The following is a 19,692-nucleotide window of genomic DNA, read 5'->3' on the forward strand; positions in this document are numbered from 1 at the left end:
AGGCAACCCTACTCCTTGTCACGTACAACCGGGGAATGGAAACCACGCCAGTTGATCCAGAGAAAGCCCACGAAGTTGGATAGGCGACCCTACTCCTTGTCACGTACAACCGGGGAATGGAAACCACGCCATTAATAACGTCGTGTTATAAGGTTATTTATCGATCTTTTCATCATACAATCATTAATATAAATATAATCACAAGACAGTCATACTTCAACATAACTATTTATTTAGCGTATTCTTTTCTTTGTCTAAACACGGTAACCTTTTTTTCTTCGATACAAAGTACAGAACATTTCTTGTTTGTTTACGCTATGGCCACTTACCCTTTTAATTTTAAAAATTTGTCTGTGAAATACATTTTATTTATGGAAGATATAAAAATGATTATTATTCTCTCGTTAGAAGACACAAATCTGTTTTTTATTCACAAAGGCCTACTTCTAAAGCGAATAGAGTTTGTTTTTAAGCTGATACAACGGAATTCTATAAAGAGGCAAAAACGATAAACTATAATATATAGAATTATTAACGGTTACTGTCAAACAATTTATCACAAACGATAACCTTTTCACTGGTCTTTAGAATTGTATGAATATTTTATCAACTTATCGAATCAATTATGATGTTTTCAAAGGGTACTTTAAAGTACGTCACTCAATATCATCCAAAATCTTCGACATTGAAAACACGATTTTTTTTTGCAATTTAAATCAGCATTGGTGTTGTGACTTTACCTGGAAAAGATGGGCTTCTGATATCCAATATTTAAGACAAAATAAACATTTTACCATTCGTACACGAATCGTGTACCATAATGCGTTTCATCGCCATTTATAACAAAGTGCTCAAAGAATGAGGCTAGACATATTCCACAAGTAATGTCAAACGGTGATATCATGTTCTTATTTGGAGAGCTTGCGCAATAAATAATATCGGTGTTGACTGGAATAACCAGACGCTAGAAACTGACTTGCGGTTGAGACTTCTAGCGTATTTCGCCGAACATAACTGATGACAATTCACAGTAAAACGGACACGATTGAATGTAAAACAGTTTATATAAATTCATATAACGTTATTATATGTGTTGCGACCGATTTGTGCCAATTTCTAGGTCCCAAATATTAGCGATTTAGCTCCTTTAAAGTGTGGAAGATTTTGAACAAGGCAAGGTTTGTTCTGATCGTACACGATATGACGGAGCTGTGGGATTTTGTCAAAGCATTGAAATGAAATGAAATGGGGCTTAACGTTCTACTGTTCTGCACCGACTGGGCTAATGAAGACGGAATACACCATAAAATGTGCAATGAGGGAAAGTTTGCCCGGGCAGCGGAACTATGGCCTATTCTTATATCGAATTCCAACTGTTAAGGGATCTTTTACGTGCACGCCAATGGTTCCCAAGAATAAGAAAAAGAACAACAAGATGAGTTGATGTTCTTGGTGTGTGAACGTCCGCTTCCACGGAAAGTGATATCGGAGACAAGTTTTCTTATATTTATTATCTTAGCACACGACAAGGGATCTTTCGTCTGGAAGGAAACCGGAGTACCCAGGGACCAACCCACTACGATAAACCAGAGTTGACCGGCCAGCTAGGACTCGAAGGGCAGCACTCTATACCGGAGAACCCGGAGAAAACCCACGAGGACTGGTCATGCGAGTGTATGCCTTGTCACGCCACTTAATTGACTCAATGACAGACCTTATGATCTAATGCGCAAGGGTTAAACAATTCGACCATCCAACCCTTTGGTGCCTTTAAAGAAATTCAAATAACCATTCTCTTAAGTTTAATTTAACGTGCTACGTCACTTGTTCAATGATCGGAAGTCAAAACTGGGATGTAAATAAGACAATGCACGTGTATACCTCGCGATGTATCCCTGAACGTTTCCCTGTGATGCATCAGTGAACGTTACCTTGAAATGTATCCCTGATTGTTTCCCAGCGATGCATCGGTGAACGTTACCTCGCGATGTATCCCTGAAGGTTTCTCAGCGATGTATCAGTGAACGTTACCTCGCGATGAATCATTGATTGGATGGTTGTTGTTATGTAAGTCAGTTCGGTATGTGGAACACCATTCTCAAAGGATTGAACCATATTTTCAAACAAAGGTTAATCTAGAAGTTAAAGATGCATTATCTAAGAGGTCAATCTGGTATTTGCAGGTCTTTTTTTTAAGCTCAAATGTAATATAAATCATTATTTAGACATTTATTCAAGTTACAAGCCCATAGTTAACTCTCTGGGCCATCGCATGGTTGCAATATTTAAAGGATTGCAACACGATCGTTATTGAATATTGTAACACGAAAATCGAGACAAAAGTCATAATACTGCTGGATATGAGGGTAATACAACTGAAATTTGCTATATATTCTCTTCACATGTTGAAGATGGTATTTTAACGGTGTAACATATTGTTAAGATGGTGTTTCAAAGATGATATTTTAAAGTTTGTAATACATGATGAAGATGGTATTTTAAACTGTATAACACATGGTGAAGATGGTATTTTAAAATGTGTAACACGTGGTGAAGATGGTATTTTAAACTCCTAACACATGGTATTTTTAAACTGCGTAACAAATGGTAAAGATGATATTTTAAAATGTGTAACACATGGTGAAGATGGCATTTCAAACTGTATAAACACATGGTGAAGATGGTATTTTAAACGGTGTAACAAATGGTAAAGATGATATTTTAAAATGTGTAAGATGGTATTTTAAACTATGTAACAAATGGTGAAGATGGTAATTTTAAACTTTATTTGTATAAAGCAGCTATATTTAAGCGTTGGGTCTACGACATGCTTTTATCTTCAATTTGCCCCCCCCCCCCTCCGCGCCCTCCTCCCCCCCCCCATCGCTCTCTGTCATTCATTAATTTAGTCGGAGCAAAACTCCATTTCATTTCCATTTCTCTCTCTCCTGTAGTGTATGTGGCAGACTAACACCGTGTGTGTGTGTGTGTGTGAAATAGCTTTATTTAACTCTGATTCTACCGAATTGATATCGTCAACAATTTATTACAAGTTATATAAAGGAAGAATAATAGGTGATAAAAGTTAATATATATGTGTGTCATTGTTGTATTTATGAATATATAATACCCACACGTATAGATTTAAATACCACTTATATAAAAAGTATTATAACATACGTAATCCATTCATATCAATCATATCTTCTTGCCATTATATATGTTAATATATATGTGTGTCATTGTTGTATTTATGAATATATAATACCCACACGTATAGATTTAAATACCACTTATATAAAAAGTATTATAACATACGTAATCCATTCACATCTTCTTGCCATTATTTCGCACATCTTGTTTTTCTTAAACAACATATCATTAATACAAAAACATAATATGGAGAGAAAGTGAGAAATGGGGTTTAACGTCCACTCGACACAAACTAGGTCATTTCGGGACTAACACATGGTTGAATTTTATTTCAATAATTCGCTTGCGCGTAGGGGTCTTTAGCAGTGGGAGGAAACCGGAGGACCCGGAGAAAATCCACGAGGTTGGACAGGCAACCCTACTCCTTGTCACGTACAACCTGGGAATCGAAACCCCGCCAGTTGACTCAATGACAGACCGTATGATACAGCGCGCGTGCTAACCATTCGGCCATCCACCCCCCCCCCCCATTATAGTGAGAACTACTAACTCTTTATCTAATCTCCAATAAGGTATCTATAAGTTATATATCTAACTTTGATATCTTATTTTCATATTAGGGATCACGTGGCTAAGTAGGTAAGACGCTGGCTCGCTAGCCTTGAGGTCGGGTGTTCGATCCTTGCATTGGCAGAGAAAGTTCATCCAGATTTTCCGGCGTGGTTCCCCCTTGTCAGTGATGCAAGACGGAGGGCCTGACAAGGACAGCTGTCTAGTCGTTCGGATGGGACGAAAAATCGAGGTCCCGTGTATATATTGGCGTGCACGTAAAAGATCCCTTGGCAGTTGGAATTCGATATAAGAGTAGGCTGTAGCGCCGCTGCCCGGGCAAAATTTCCCTCATAGCACACTGTATGGCGTATGCCCGTCTTCATTAGACCAGTTTTAGGGGCAGAACAGTAGGACGTTAGACCCATTTCATTTCATTTCATTTATATTCATATTGGACACGTTAAGTTATATATTGTAATAGACCGAAGGCTCTGTGCGGGAGGGTGTCCATCAAATGAGCACAAAACCAGACCGAGTGGTAATCAGTACGCCATTGGGGGCGTTTTCGAGATCTTAGGGGTCAAAGGTCAAATGGGGTCATTTGCACCGAAAGTGAATGCGTAGCCATTCTTGTATCATGAAAACATGCTGAAAATGATCGAAAGTAATCACTATTTCAATAAAAATGTAAACTAAATTCACCTTTGTGCTTTGTAACCCCGGAGGTCAAAAGGTCAATTTTTCCGTTTTTGCACTAGGAAGATTTAAATCAAAAAAATGTCAGCGTAAAATATAAAAACTAAAGCGAAACCTGGTCTAATTAATAATAGCAACATTTAAAACTTCTGTTAATGTTGTATCTATTGTTAGTGTATATTGTAATATCCTTTATTCATATTGATGATGTTGTATCTATTGTTAGTGTATATTATAATATCATATATTCATATTGAAGACGTCAAGTTACATCTAATGTTAGTGTATATTATAATATCCTATATTCATATTGATGATGTTGCATCTATTGTTAGTGTATATTGTAATATCCTATATTCATATTGATGATGTTGTATCTATTGTTAGTGTATATTATAATATCATATATTCATATTGAAGACGTCAAGTTACATCTAATGTTAGTGTATATTATAATATCCTATATTCATATTGATGATGTTGCATCTATTGTTAGTGTATATTGTAATATCCTATATTCATATTGATGATGTTATATCTAATGTTAGTGAAAATTGTAATATCATATACTCATATTGAAGACGAGAAGACGGAGAAGTTTGTGTTTATTATGGTATCATATATTAATTCTAATAACGACTAATCTTTCTAATAATTGTGTTTTGTCATATTTAATACCGTTCCAAGGATGTTTCTTTTATTGGTAAGATAAAGATAAGGAGCTTTTCTCTCTGATTAATTTATCCACAAGTATGAGGAAACGCCTTAGATGTAAAGAGACACTGTACCATAAGTAATAACTTAATCGTGGAGTATACAGGTCACAATTCTATGGAATACAATTACTGCTTTTTACTGAGCGACGTTTCGACTAGGCTTCTCTAGTCATTATTAAGCTATGTCAGCATTAACTAAGCATTGTTGTGTACATGTATATATTGTCCTGTCATATTTTCATTTTTTATCATAGCTTGATAATGACTAGAGAAGCCTAGTCGAAACGTCGCTCAGTAAAAAGCAGTAATTGTATTCCATAGAATTGTGACCTGTATTCTCTAGTTCAATTACTAAATGCCATTGAAACAGTTTAATCGTGGAGGTGGGCACTTCTGTGTATATCGCTGATCATTTCACTTACACATCTCTTAAAGACAAGCAAATCTACCACAGCATTTCATTGGCACTTGGGAGCCACGATTGTTAAGTGGGTAAGAAATGAAATGAAATGGGGTTTAACGTCCTACTGTTCTGCTCCTAACCTGGGCTAATGAAGACGGGCATACGCCATACAGTGTGCTATGAGGGAAATTTTGCCCGGGCAGCGGCCCTCCGTCCTGCATCACTGACAAGGGGAAACCACGCCGGAAAAGTGGGTAAGACACCGCGTGTTCGATCCCTGCATTGGTCGAGAAAGATCATCGGGATTTTCCGACAAAAAAACCGAGGTCGCGTGTATACATTGTCGTCCACGTAAAAGATCCCTTGGCAGTTGGAATTTGATATCAGAGTAGGCCGTAGTGCCGCTGTCCGGGCAAAATTTCCCTCATAGCACACTGTATGGTGTATGCCCGTCTTCATTAGCCCAGGGATCTTTTACGTGCACGCCAATGTGTACACGGGACCTCGGTTTTTCGTCCCATCCGAACGACTAGACAGCTTTCCTTGTCAGCCCCTCCGTCCTGCATCACTGACAAGGGAGAACCACGCCGGAAAATCTGGATGAACTTTCTCGGCCAATGCAGGGATCGAACACCCGAGCTCCAGGCTAGCGAGCTAGCGTCTTACCCACTTAGCCACGTGATCCCCATGACAAACCTATAATCAACTCTCTAGAGCACCGGGTGGCGCAGATGTAGACGGATTAAAATACGATCGTCATTTAATAATTAAATTTAGAAATAGATAAACGAGGCAAAGTCTCGATTAACCAGTAACTTTGATATATAATAAAAATCCATACCACTCGACACAAACTAGGTCTTTTTGGGACTAACGCATGGTTCAATTTTATTTCAATAATTCGCTTGCGCGTAGGGGTCTTTAGAGCAGTGGGGGGAAACCGGAGAACCCAGAGAAAACCCACGAGGTTGAACAGGCGACCCTACTCCTTGTCATGTACAACCGGGGAATCGAAACCACACCAGTTGACTCAAAGACAGACCTTATGATACAGCGCGTACGTGCTAACTATTCGGCCATCCAACCCCCAGGCCCTGGCTTGTTTTTGTATCCTATTCTGTATGCCTTTTTATTGTATAATATTCTCGAAATAAACACTGTTTAAACCAGCGGTCAGCTTTAAATCTAACATTATGCATCTTTAATTTTGTCTGCTGATGGCAATTTCTCATCTGAACAACGTGTTACATTTGATCACGTTAGAATTACGCCTTAATATGGTGGTTTGAAATTTCACGCGTTTCGTGGTCCTCATTTGAATACTGTTTTCAGTTCTGTCGAGAATTGGAGTGTGTTCGATCCCTGATGAATAACTTTTTTTTTATAAATCTTTACAATCTATGAGACCGACAATATGTTTATATATTGCTGAAACTATTTCGTTTTGGAACCCATCAACACCTGTTATACAAGAAACTTATCGTCTTTTTCGTCCCCTATCTGATATATCTATGCATAATAATCAGTTTTATTACACCGCCGACTATCATGTCACGGGATATGTCATAATCTTTTACAGGGATTTGATTTTTCTTCACTTTAGAAGGCTGCCCACGTGTCAAAGATCACGTACATGTCATGGTGGCGTATGAATATCGCTTAATATACTTACAGCTTTTGTTTAGCAAGAGCTACCGGAAGTGCCGACATTGACAGTCACCCGGATATCAGCACGCAAATAACGTGGGTGACTGTGATTGTAGAGAAGCTATCAATATACCATGTATTGTTTCATTTATCCTAGAAAATTTGCTCCATTAGGACTCTTTGATCTGAGATCTTCCCTAAAACTTCGGAAAATTGATCAAATGTATTAAAGATGTTGACAATATTGTTTGTCTGCTGCATGGCTAGCCTCCTTTGTCACATAATTAGTTTTCTGTAATATTCTACGATGAACTGGTTAATCATAGATAATAAATTTCGTGCATTGTGACGTAAATGTATCCGCGATTGTCAATGAGCACTTTAACGTTTACATATTTAGCGGTCTGGTTTAATCACGATTGATTTGTGGAGCTGTATTTGATTGGTTGTTAATTCGACTGTTAACCAATCATAATTTGCGACTGGAATCGGGAGAGAGAGAGAGAGCGAGAGAGAGAGAGAGAGAGAGAGAGAGAGGGAGGAAACCCATGAGGTTGGACAGGCGACCCTATACCTTGTCACGTACAAGGAGAGAGAGAGGGGTTAACGTCTACTCGACAAAAACTAGGTCATTTCGGGACTAACATATGGTTCAATTTTATTTCACTAATTCGCTTGCGCGTAGGGGCCTTTAGCAGTGAGAGGAAACCGGAGGACCAGGAGAAAACCCAAAAGGTTGGACAGGCGACCCTATTCCTTGTCACGTACAACCGGGGAATCGAAACCCCACCAGTGGACTAGGAATCATCAGTCTGTCCGACAGTGTTTGAGTGGGATTAATTTTAATCAAACGACACGCTGCGAGGAATATGGATATGACAAAAAGTACATGGACAATACAAGCACCGACGCAATAGAAATGAAATTTAATGGGGTTTAATGTCCTACTGTTCTGTTCCGACTGGGATAATGAAAATGAGCATACAGTGTGCTATGAGGGAAATTTTGCCCGGACAGCGGCACTACGACTTACTGTTATATCGAATTCCAACTGCCAGGGGATCTTTTATGTGTACGCCAATATAAACACTGGACCTCGGTTTTCCGTCCCATCCGAACGACTAGACATCTGTTCTTGTTAGGCCCCCCGAACTGCACCACGGCCAATGCAGTGATCGACATCGCCACCTCCAGGCTAGCTAGCCAGAGTCTTACCCACTTAGTCACCGTGGCTCCCCAATAACCTAGAAGACAAGCCGACAGACACAGTGCCGCTGCCCGGGCAAAAATGTCCCTCGTAGCATATTGTATGGCGTATACCCGTCTTCATTAACCCAGTCGGAACAGAACAGTAGGACTTTGAACTCTATTTCATTTTCTAAGCTTTTGTTTGGTTGCTATGGTTACTAAGGTTCTCATTATATATTCAAGTTAGCCAAATATATATCAACTTCACTCGCTTAACCATTATTTTGCTGACTGGTGCTTTAAATTTCGATTAACCTAACAAATGTATATGAAACAATTTTCATTAATATCACAAACTTGCAACTTAAGGAGATCATCAGATTAATATTCCCTGTACACTTTGCACCGTATCAATATCTTGTAGTCAGAATGAAGCTAATCTGTTTGATAATGGTTAAATTTGGGTAATCGGGTGGCTTGTTTCCATTAGTTACGGGACAAAAATCCATACGATTACAAGGCGGACGTTCGTTTGTTGACAACGTTTTCTGGGAATTCAAAACTAGGAACATCAGTCACAGCCCAGTCCCACAAGACAGGACACATTTTACCATTTGTTTTCCCATTAACTCTAATGTTAATTCCCGTCTCTTTGACAAACTATAACCTTTTCCAAAATTTTCGTTGGCTTAAAGAACTGAAAGCTTTATACCACAGATGCAACAGGAGAGAGATAAAGAGTTGACTGTTCTCGCTATAATAGTTTAAAAATATAGATAACGTAAATAGAATATGCTCAAAATTTCAGATAAAAACTGAATAACGTTAACGGAATATGCTGCAAATTTCAGTCAAATTGATCCCCCCAGAACCGATATATTAGCTTTTTAATTTTAAGCCTAGCCTCGATCATCATTACTAAAGTCGGAACGATAAAAAAAAAACAAAGTCACGATTATCCATTTATCGATTTAATTATTTTTCAAAAAATGTATTTCAATCCACTAATTATCGCAGGTTAGCGATGACATCGAGAGTTGATTATTGTTTGGATAAGTTAATTAATGTCTAATTAATAATTTAGATAACATTTCAGGTCTAAAGAAAGACCTGCAATAGGCAGATTTAGCTCTTGCATAATGTATGTTTAAGTATGTGTTTATTTTGGAGCTCTTTACATTTTGTAAAATGGCCAAGTGGGTAAGGCGCTGGCTCGCTAGCCTGGATGATTGGGCGAGAAAGTTCATCCAGACTGTCCGACGTGGTTCCCCCTTGTCCGTGATGCAGGACGGAGGGCCTGACAAGGACAGCTGTCCCGTGTACACATTTGCGTGCACGTAAAGGATCCCTTGACGGTTAGAATTCGATAAAATAGTAGTCCATAGTGCCGCTACCCGGGTAAAATTTCCCTCATAGCACAATGTATGGCGTATGCCCCTCTTCATTAGCCCAGTATAGGAGCAGAACAGTAGGACGTTAAACCCCATTTCATTTCATTTCATTTTCCAGTTTCTAAATCATTCCGCACACATACTAACGGTCGGGACCAGAATAAAGTTAACCTTATAAAGAAACATAATATTTACTGGACAAGAACAGTAAATACGGAACACCTCCCTAAAAAAACATTCTTGGCACAGAGAACTAACAAAGCCAGCTCAGACCGGGCTATATTACACCAAACATATGGTGAATACTAACCATCAAGAAACATAGTATATACCAGACAAGAACTGTAAATACGGAACAACTCCCTAAAAAACATTCTGGACACACATAACTATCAACTTCGAGAATAGATCTCTTTCCTAAATGGCCGCCACATCCAAAAATAAGCATCCTTATTTTAAATGCGGCCATATTCCGGTTCACGTCTGCTATACACAAAAAGGCTAATTAAACCTTTTCAGTTTTATTAAAAGAAAGCAGATTATCTACCTCTGAAAATTCTCAAAATACACTTAGACTAAAATCGTCGATTTAGGATTAACAATGTCGGTCAACTAGCTTAGTAATTGTAAACAGACGCCGTAAGTTTAGTATGTTACTAAATGCAAAAACTTTTATATAATTGTTTTAAATCAGTAATCGTCTATACTTAATTTATAATTAATAAACGCGAGCAGGCCTTTGGTTCAATAGTCATGTTGGTCCCGGTATTGGTCGATAAGGTAAAATGCAACCAGCCGTTTGGATAGAACGATCAGCCGTGGTGTACTCGTCGCCATGCACACAAAAGAACCTATAACAGTGGTTAAATCATCTTGATGTAGGGAATCTAAAGAGGTTTGCCGAGTGTGGTTAAATATCCCCCACCGCAAGGCGTATACGCGTCGTCTTAACCCTTGCTCGGACAGGTCACACGAGAAGAATTGTCGGCATAACAAAGGGTAATCTAAGACCCCCAGACATAAATAGGTTTTTGGACACATAATTGTATTCAAATACGATCAAACTACAGCTTCATATAAAGACTGAATAATAATCAATCAGAGTAAAAAAAATATTTCAGGTATTAACATTGACGATATGAATTATAAGGTATTTTTGAAACCATACAGATCTACAAATAACTTAATTTTCATTTCCATGTAGAATCGTCTTTTAATGGGGTTAGTAGAGTACCTAGATTTTTTTCAGATCTAGATTACTAGAATGACCAATACAATATCATCAGTAAGAAAGATTCCAAATACAAACTTAGCACCGAACGCAGAACAGATTAGACACTTGTAACCGGCAAAATGTTGAAAGAAAGGGGAGTGTGTGTGTGTGGGGTGGGGGGATGGGGGCGACAAGACCCTTTTTGCCTGATAATGTAATACTCGTAGTTTCTTGCCAAATGATGAATGTTACTACTGCCTCACTTCCGTTCTATTTGTAGCATTATACTCAACGTTAAATAAAATTATCGCTAGAAAATTATGAACCAGTTCCTCACAAATGTTAAGTATACGGTCGTGGAGTCCCGAAATATCCCTTTTTTAAGCACAAGGGTTAAGCCCAGATGGTGCTGGGGCACAAAGGTACACCCTTATACCCCATTGTATTTCACAGTAAGTTGATTACAACAATTGCTCTCCGAATGTTGGGATTATCTTTAACCCCGCGGAATAACAGAAAACATTTTTTTACAATGGGGGTCTCATCATGACAAGACTTCTTCACCTATTAGTGTTTATCGTCGGCTTCTACCTAAGGGTGATATCACAGACAAGTTGTCTTCTATTTATTATCTTACGGTACGCGTAGGGGTCTTCCGTGTGGTAGGAAACCGGAGTACCCGGAGTGAACCCACGAGGTTGAGAAGGCGCCCCTATCTCTAAGCCACATATGTTCACACGAGAGATCGAAACCACGACCGTTAGCCTGAGGTGACCGACCAGCTAAAGTTCTATACCACTAGGCCATGCCAACCCCTAAACAATACTTTCAAGATTGTCATAGTGTTGTTATTTCTGTGGTTTATCAGGGAGAAAGAATTCTGCCCGGAACGCGGCATTTCTGCCTAGTCCAACTGTCTGTTCAAGGCAATATGTACACGGGTAGGCCTGGGTTTTCCATCGATCCAAACGACAAGGCAACATATCATAGATACCCACACCGCTACTCGAACCCTTGTCAACACCCCAGCAACCCCTAACTTGCGCATAGGGGTCTTTAGCTGTGGGAGGAAACCGGAGGACCCGGAGAAAACCCACGAGGTAGGACAGGCGACCCTACTCCTTGTCACGTACAACCACGCCAGTCGATTCAATGACAGACTTTATGATACAGCGCGCGCACGCTAACCATTCAGCTTTCCAACACTACTCAAACGGAGAGAGATGGGATAAATATCTACTCAAAATAAACTAGATAATTTTTGGACTAACCTATCGTAAAATTTTATTTCAATAATTGGTTTGCGCGTAGAGGCTTTTAGCAGTATCTAAGGAACAAGTGAGCCCTGATAAAGCCCACGATAGGAATTCTCGTTTTCAAAATCTTTTCTGAAATTCTGAAGTCCTAGATCTAAACAATTATACATTTTGTCTCCGTCAGACAGATTAAAAACATAATTTCCCAAATGATATTAGGATGACTGGTCGTTTTTGATTACGGTAAAAATTTATTTCTCTTACGAAGTGGACTTTATCTGTCAATGTTTACAAAGGCTGATTCAATGTTCAATTGCTAACGTTCCCCCTTGTCAGTGATGCAGGACAGTGGGCCTGGCAAGGACAGCTGTCTAGTCCTTCGGATGAGACGAAAAACCGAGGTCCCGTGTATACATTGGAATGCGCGTAAAAGATCCTTTGGCAGTTGGAATTCGATATAAGAGTAAGCGATAGTGCCGCTGCCCGGGCAAAATTTCCCTCATGGCACACTGTATGGCGTATGCCCGTCTTCATTAGCACAGCATAGGAGCAGAACAGTAGGACGTTAAACCCCATTTCATTTCATTTATTTCAATTGTTAACATTGTAAGCCAGAACTGTCTTGTTTCAGTAATATGTTTTTCTCTTTGCTCTGTGGTCAGATTTCTATCTTTTTCTACCACATTGGGTTGTACACAATGTTGGACAAGACGTGACGATAAATACAGAAATTGATAATTACAGATTATTTAGATTTGAGTTTAAGTTTAAATTCTACTTTTTTAAAGAGACATTATGGAAGATAAGATAAAGAGTTAAAACAAAGATAACGTAAAGTGAATATGCTGAAAATTTCAGCCAAATTGCTCAACTCTGAGCCGAGATATAAGCCTTTGAATGTTAGGCTAGCCCCGATCATTATTACTAAAGTTGGTACGATAAAAAAAAACAAAGTTTCGATTATCCGTTAAATATTTTTTTTCAAAGTATTTCAGTCCGCTCAATATCGCTGGCTAGCGATGAGATCGAAAGTTGATTTGGGTCTGGATAAGTTAATAAATGTACATTTAATAATTTAGATAACAATTCAGGCCTAAAGAAAGACCTGTAATAGGGAGATTTAGCTCTTGCATAATGTATGTTTAAGGGACATGTTAGTAACTGATATCTAATGCTAATACGGGGGTTGGATGGCTAAATGGTTAGCACGTCCCTGCAGTATCATAAGGTCTGTCATTGGGTCAACTGACGTGGTTTCGATTTCCCGTTTGTACATGACAAGGAGTAGGGTCGCTTGTCCAACCTTGTGAGTTTTCTATGGGTCTTTCGGTTTCTTCCAACGGCTAACGACCACTAAGCGTAAGCGAATTATTGAAATAAAATTGAACCATATGTTAATCCCGAAATGACCCGGTTTCTGTCGAGTGGACTTCCCCCCCCCCCTCTCTCTCTCTCTCTCTCTCTCTCATGCTAATAACACATCTTATATAACAACTACTGGTTTTTATATAACCAACGTGTTGACGATAGCACCCTCCTCGTTATCAAGCAAGTTTAAAGTAACTAAGTCTCTAACTCGGTATCATCCGAAGTCTTCAATATTGAAAACACGAATTATTTATCAATTTAAATCAACATTGATGATATGATCTTACCGGGAAAAGATGAGCTTCTGGCCGCGAGTTCACAAAGCATTCTCAGACTTAAGTTAAGAATTTACTCAACTTTCAATCACTGTTTATGAAAAATCTGTTTAATTCAGAAACACAAGAATTTACTCAACTTTCAATCACTGTTTATGAGAAATCTGTTTAATTCAGAAACACAAAATTTGCACATAGTTTCGTATTGGTGTATCTGATACATTAAAACAACAACAGTTTAATAAAGGGTAATATTTTAGTTAAAAGAAGGCAAACAATTTTGAGTAAATTCTTAACTTAAGTCTGAGAATGTTTTGTGAACTCTGAGCCTGATTTCCAATATTTAAGACAAAATAAACATTTTATCATTGTGTACATTGTGGTTCAGCGCCATTTGTAACAAGGGACTCGAAGAACGAGGTTTGAAATATTTCGCAAGTCATGTCAAAAGGTGACGTTATATTCTTATCTAGAGAACATGCGAAATAGATACTATCGATGTAGACTGTAATAACCAGACGCTAGAGATTGCCATTTCGCCGAATATAACTGATTAGAAATTACAGTAAAAACAGAAATGATTGAATGTAAATCAGTTTACATGTATATACATTTGTTCATCTCTAGGTCCAAAATATTAGCGACTTAGCTCCTTTAAATTGATATTTGTATTTCTTGGGCTTGAGGTTAACAATCGTCTTATTTTTACCATGGAATTCCATCCAAATGGCACTCGTAGGTCCAAATTACAATGTTACTAAATGAAATTGAGTTTAATTTCGTAGTATTTAACACTGACTGGACAAATTACAATGTCACAAAATGAAATAAAACGAAATGGGGTTTAACGTCCGGACCTTTCTGCTCTATTTGAGCTAACGAAGACTGCAATACGCAATACAGTATATTATGAAGAAAATTTTGCCCAGGCAGCGGCACTATGGCCTACTCTTATGTAAAATTCCAACTGTCAGGGGTTATTTCACGCGGTCGCCATTTTGAACACAGGACTTCGATTTTCAGTTCCATTCGAATAACTAAGCCCTCTGTCTTGCATTTCTGACAAGGGGAACCGACACTGGAAAATCCCGATGATTTTTCTCGGCCAACAGCGGACACGAACTCACTGAGCCACCGCGCCAACTATTAACAATACGACTGTGGACAAATTTCTTTAAATTCGGTCTAGTAAGGTCGGGAGGCGGAATGCGCGTTGAAACAGAAGGTCTGTCATTGAGTCGAGTGGCGTGGTTTCGAATCCCCGGTTGTATGCGACAAGGAATACGATCGCCTGCCCAACCTCCAGGAACCTGATGGTCCCTTGTATACGTTTGGCATGCTCGTAAATGAACCCTTGACAGTTGGAATTCGATGAAAGGTAACACACCGCAAATCGCGTCCCGTCTTCATTAGGGGGCGTTGGATGGCTGAATGGTTAGCACGCGCGCGCTGTATCATAAAGTCTGTCATTGAGTCAACTGGCGTGGTTTCGAATCCCAGGTTGTACGTTGCAAGGAGTAGGGTCGCATGTCCACCCTCGTGGGTTTTCTCCGGGTCCTCCGGTTTTCTCCCACGGGTATAGACCCCTAAGCGCAAGCGAATAATTGAAATGAAATAGAACCATGTTAAACCCGAAATGATCTACATGTAGCTGTGTCGAGTGGACGTTACCCCCCCCCCCCTCACTCTCTCTCTCTCTCTTTCTCTTAAATTCAGTTGTAACTTAGGGAAGGGCGGTGCATGATTAAAACTTTCTTTAACTAAAATGAAAGTCAAATGAAGACAGCTGTTGGCTAATACAAATAAGTAAAAAAATCTATGATGAAATAAAATCCAGATTAAATCTATAATAGATATATTATAAACCCTCAGAAATCTATGATGACATGAAAGCCAGTGTAAATCTATAATACATATATTGTAAACTCTTAGAGAAATCTATTTTATATAAGGCTCAGTAATCATCAATAACTTGACAAATTATTAAATAATTATTTCAAAAATTATCAATCAAACAATTTATTGCAAGGCAGTTGCTGGTCCGTAATGTAATTTCTATTTCTAACCTTGGGGCATCATGCAGTCAAATTTTAAAGAATGCATCCTCATCAATAACTATTTCAAAAATTATCAAACAATTTATTGACAGGCAGTTATTGATCCGTAATATAATTTCTATTTTTAACCGTGGGGCATCATACCATCAAAGTTTAAAGAATGTATCCTCATCAGTAATGACATTTAACTAAATATATTTTAAAGTTTGTAATTTATTTCTTTTAAAATTGATCAATCAAACTGCCAGACAGTTATTGTTCCGTAATGTAATTTCTATTTTTAACCGTGGAGAATCCTCATTCTCATCTATAACGATATTTAACTAAATATATTTTAATGTTCGTAATTAATATTGAATATATGGCATATTTTTTTTTCAATCAACAACGACAAAGATTTAATTATAGAAAATTGATTTACCTTAAGTGAAGTGTATAGCTGTCTTTGTCCTGCGTACAAAATATGAAAATATTAAATGTTCCCTTTTCCTCGTTCCGTGTTTCCAAGTTTACTAAATACCACCAAAAGTATAAAAGACGTCCACTATCTAGCGATAAACTTTGCTGGTCCCAATGTCTCAAACTTGTTTGGTAACGACAGTCTATAGAAAACTTTTAAAAGAGCGATATGAGGGCTGACGGAAGTTTAAGTGACCGTTTCGCCCACCGCGCCCACGGTAAACAGTTCTACACGTGACGTCATCGCTTTCTGCATATATTCCCTGTAATCTGTTTCCAGGCACCCCAGTATTTCATGTATTGATCTGTAAGAGCGTGGTGATTTAATTGTATTGTTTCGCGACTCCCCATCAATGGTAACTGTGGAATCAATGAATGTTCTAACACTGCTGGACAATACCGTGTGTGTGAAATTCCATATTCTGTAACGTTATCTTAGAATTTATAAGAATTATCTTATTAAAACAGCAGTTACCTGTACAGCTTGGTATCTCCATATTATAATCGTATATCATGTTTATCAACACATATAACTTGAAATGAAATGAAATGTCCAACCTCGTGGGTTTTCCCCGGGTCCTCTGTTTTACTCCCACAGCTAATGACCCCTACGCGCAAGCGAATTATTGAAGTAAAATTGAACCCTGTTAGTCCTGAAATGACCTAGTTTGTGTCGAGTGGTCGTTAAATATCATTTCTTTCTCCTACTTTTCTGCACTGAGTAGACAAATGAAGACGGGCATACGAAATACAGTGTGCTATGATGGACATGTTGTCCCATCAGCGGCGCTATGGCGTACGCTTATTTCGAATTCCACTTGTCAATGGCTCTTTTCCGTACACATGGGGCCTCGGGTTTTTGTCCCATACTAATATCTACATGTATATCGTTTAAAGAAGATATAGATAAATATACAGGTATTAGAATTATTAAAGGGTAATATAAACCGAAATACCCTTTGCATAATGGTGCAGGTGTGAGGGCCTGGCAAGGAACAATGTCTAGTCGTTCGGGTGGGACGGAAAACTGAAGTCCCGTAATTCTCCCAGAATAACTGTCTCGATAACCACATCGAGTGGGTGACCTGATAAAGGCGAGTATATTTCTAACTGATTAATGGTAATAAATATAAAATTATTTTACTAGTTAAAAAATACCAAAGTATTACTGGTAAATAGCACTGTGTACGCGCCCTACTTGTCACCGACAAGGACCGAAAAAAGAGAGCGTTATTCCGTCAATATCGCCCAAAGTATTCTAAAATGGTACCGACAATGAAAAATAAGTTATATCTAAACCTACTGTACTCATCTTTTCCAACATTAAAATGATTTCATCAAATAATTGACAAAGTTATGGATAATTGAAACTGCCAAAAAAAAAAACCCCAAAAAAAACCCACTCTTGTCGATGATTATAAAGACTGTTTTGGTCAAAATTTCAATTGATCATAAGATTCTCAATCTTTTATGAAATCATTCATGTGCCATGTCTTTCCTTTTCGGTCACTTGTCGTTCGGATGGGACGAAAAACCGAGGTCCCGTGTACACATTGGCGTGCGCGTAAAAAATCCCTTGACATTTGGAATTCGATATGAGAGTAGGCCGTAGTGCCGCTGTCCGGCCAAAATTTCCCTCATTGCACACTGTTTGGCATATGCCCGTCCTCATTAGCCCAGTTCGGAGCAAAACGGTTGGACGTTAAACCCCATTTCATTTCATTTTTTCGGTCACTTAAAGGACAATATTGGTGGTGTCAGTCATTAACACATATGTGATAGAACTGGTTAAACACGTTCCAAATATGACTTTGTCACAGAGACAGGGACTAACATACGGTTCAATTTTATTTCAATAATTCGCTTGTGCGTAGGGGTCTGTATCATAAGGCATGTCATTGAGTCAGCTGGTGTGGTTTCCAATCATCGGTTGTACGTGAGAAGGAGTAGGGTCACCTGTCTAACCTCGTGGGTTTTCTTCGGGTCCTCTGGTTTCCTCTCTCTTCTAAAGGCCCCTACGCGCACTCGAATTATTGAGTAAAATTGAACTATATGTTAGTCCGACATGACCTGTATGTGTTGAGTGGACGTATTTTAACCACTCGACACAGGCTAGGTCATTTCGGGACTAAAATATGGTTCAATTTTATTTCAATAATTCGCATACGCGTAGTGGTCATTAGCCGTGGGAGGAAACCGGAGGACTCGGAGAAAACTCACGAGGTTGGACAGGCGACCCTACTCCTTGTCACGTACAACCGGGCAATCGAAACCACGCCAGTTGACTCAATAGCCGACTTTATGATACAGCGCGCACGCGTCAACCATTCGCCCATCCAACCCCCCTTTTCAGGTGACAGGTCAACAATTATCTCTATAGATTGAAAATACGTAAGAGGAATATATATCAGTTTTGGGTTAGCAATATTGACTACATGAATTTGACGTTATGAACACAGGAAAAAGTACAAATTGATTTCAACTTTAAGTTTGGTGTCAGTAGGGATATTTATTTTCATCAGCTTTACGGCTTTAAATAATCCTTGAGTGATTACCTATAGAAATCACACTCCACGATAATGGTGGTTGCTACTTTATCATTTCAACTTGATTTAGCTGGCCTGGAATCACTGACCTCGTCTATAGCGTACGAGGGCTGGCTGAAAAATTCTAAGCCTGAACAGGATAGATCAGTTCGGTTGAAACAAACTTATTTCATCAGCAAGTACAATCATTGAATGAATCATAGACATTGTTAACAATCGTTAACATGTCCATAATCTTGTTTATTTATGATTACATGTTCACTTTGTAAAGTGCCCCTGGACATGTTATATGAAAGGACGCACTATAAATATGATGTAATAATAATAATAAGAAGAACTGTAGTACCATTGAAATCACCAAAAATGGACAAAACTGACTATAGTGCAGTCACCAACAATCCGATCAAAATACACATCTATATTTCGTTTCGTTTTTTTTTTATACTTTCGATGACTTACACTACATGAAGATCTGACAGGTTGTACTGGAAAGTCGCGTCAGGGATCATACGAGCGCCTTTGGACCCTATGAAGTCAGACATTGATTAATCAATCAGCGTTGATGTTTCTAGTGGTTTACCCACATTTCCGTGCATAGCACGCCAAGAACCCACCGTTACAGACCGTTTCATTGGCTTATCCCTGACTTCAACCAGAACGCCGGTAATATAAGAACGCTTCCAGATCCTTGTTTAGTAAATGCAAGTGAAACGAAATTTTGAACTATAAAAAACGAAACGAAATAGGATCTGTGTTTTAATCAGATTGAGTC

The 19,692-nt window shown here is 38.6% G+C and overlaps 1 long non-coding RNA gene across 1 annotated transcript in view; it reads right to left on the bottom strand.

Annotated features, from left to right (window-relative positions):
• The window catches only part of LOC126825541 (uncharacterized), a 64,336-nt gene extending 47,733 nt beyond the window's left edge, over positions 1-16,603 (bottom strand). The window contains exon 1 of the long non-coding RNA XR_007682038.1: positions 16,337-16,603. This is a non-coding gene — a long non-coding RNA (uncharacterized LOC126825541). The remainder of the gene's footprint in view (positions 1-16,336) is intronic.
• Between the last annotated feature and the right edge of the window lie 3,089 nt (positions 16,604-19,692).

Source organism: Patella vulgata, chromosome 6 (assembly GCF_932274485.2).
Source record: "Patella vulgata chromosome 6, xgPatVulg1.2, whole genome shotgun sequence".
Lineage (NCBI taxonomy): Eukaryota > Metazoa > Mollusca > Gastropoda > Patellidae > Patella > Patella vulgata.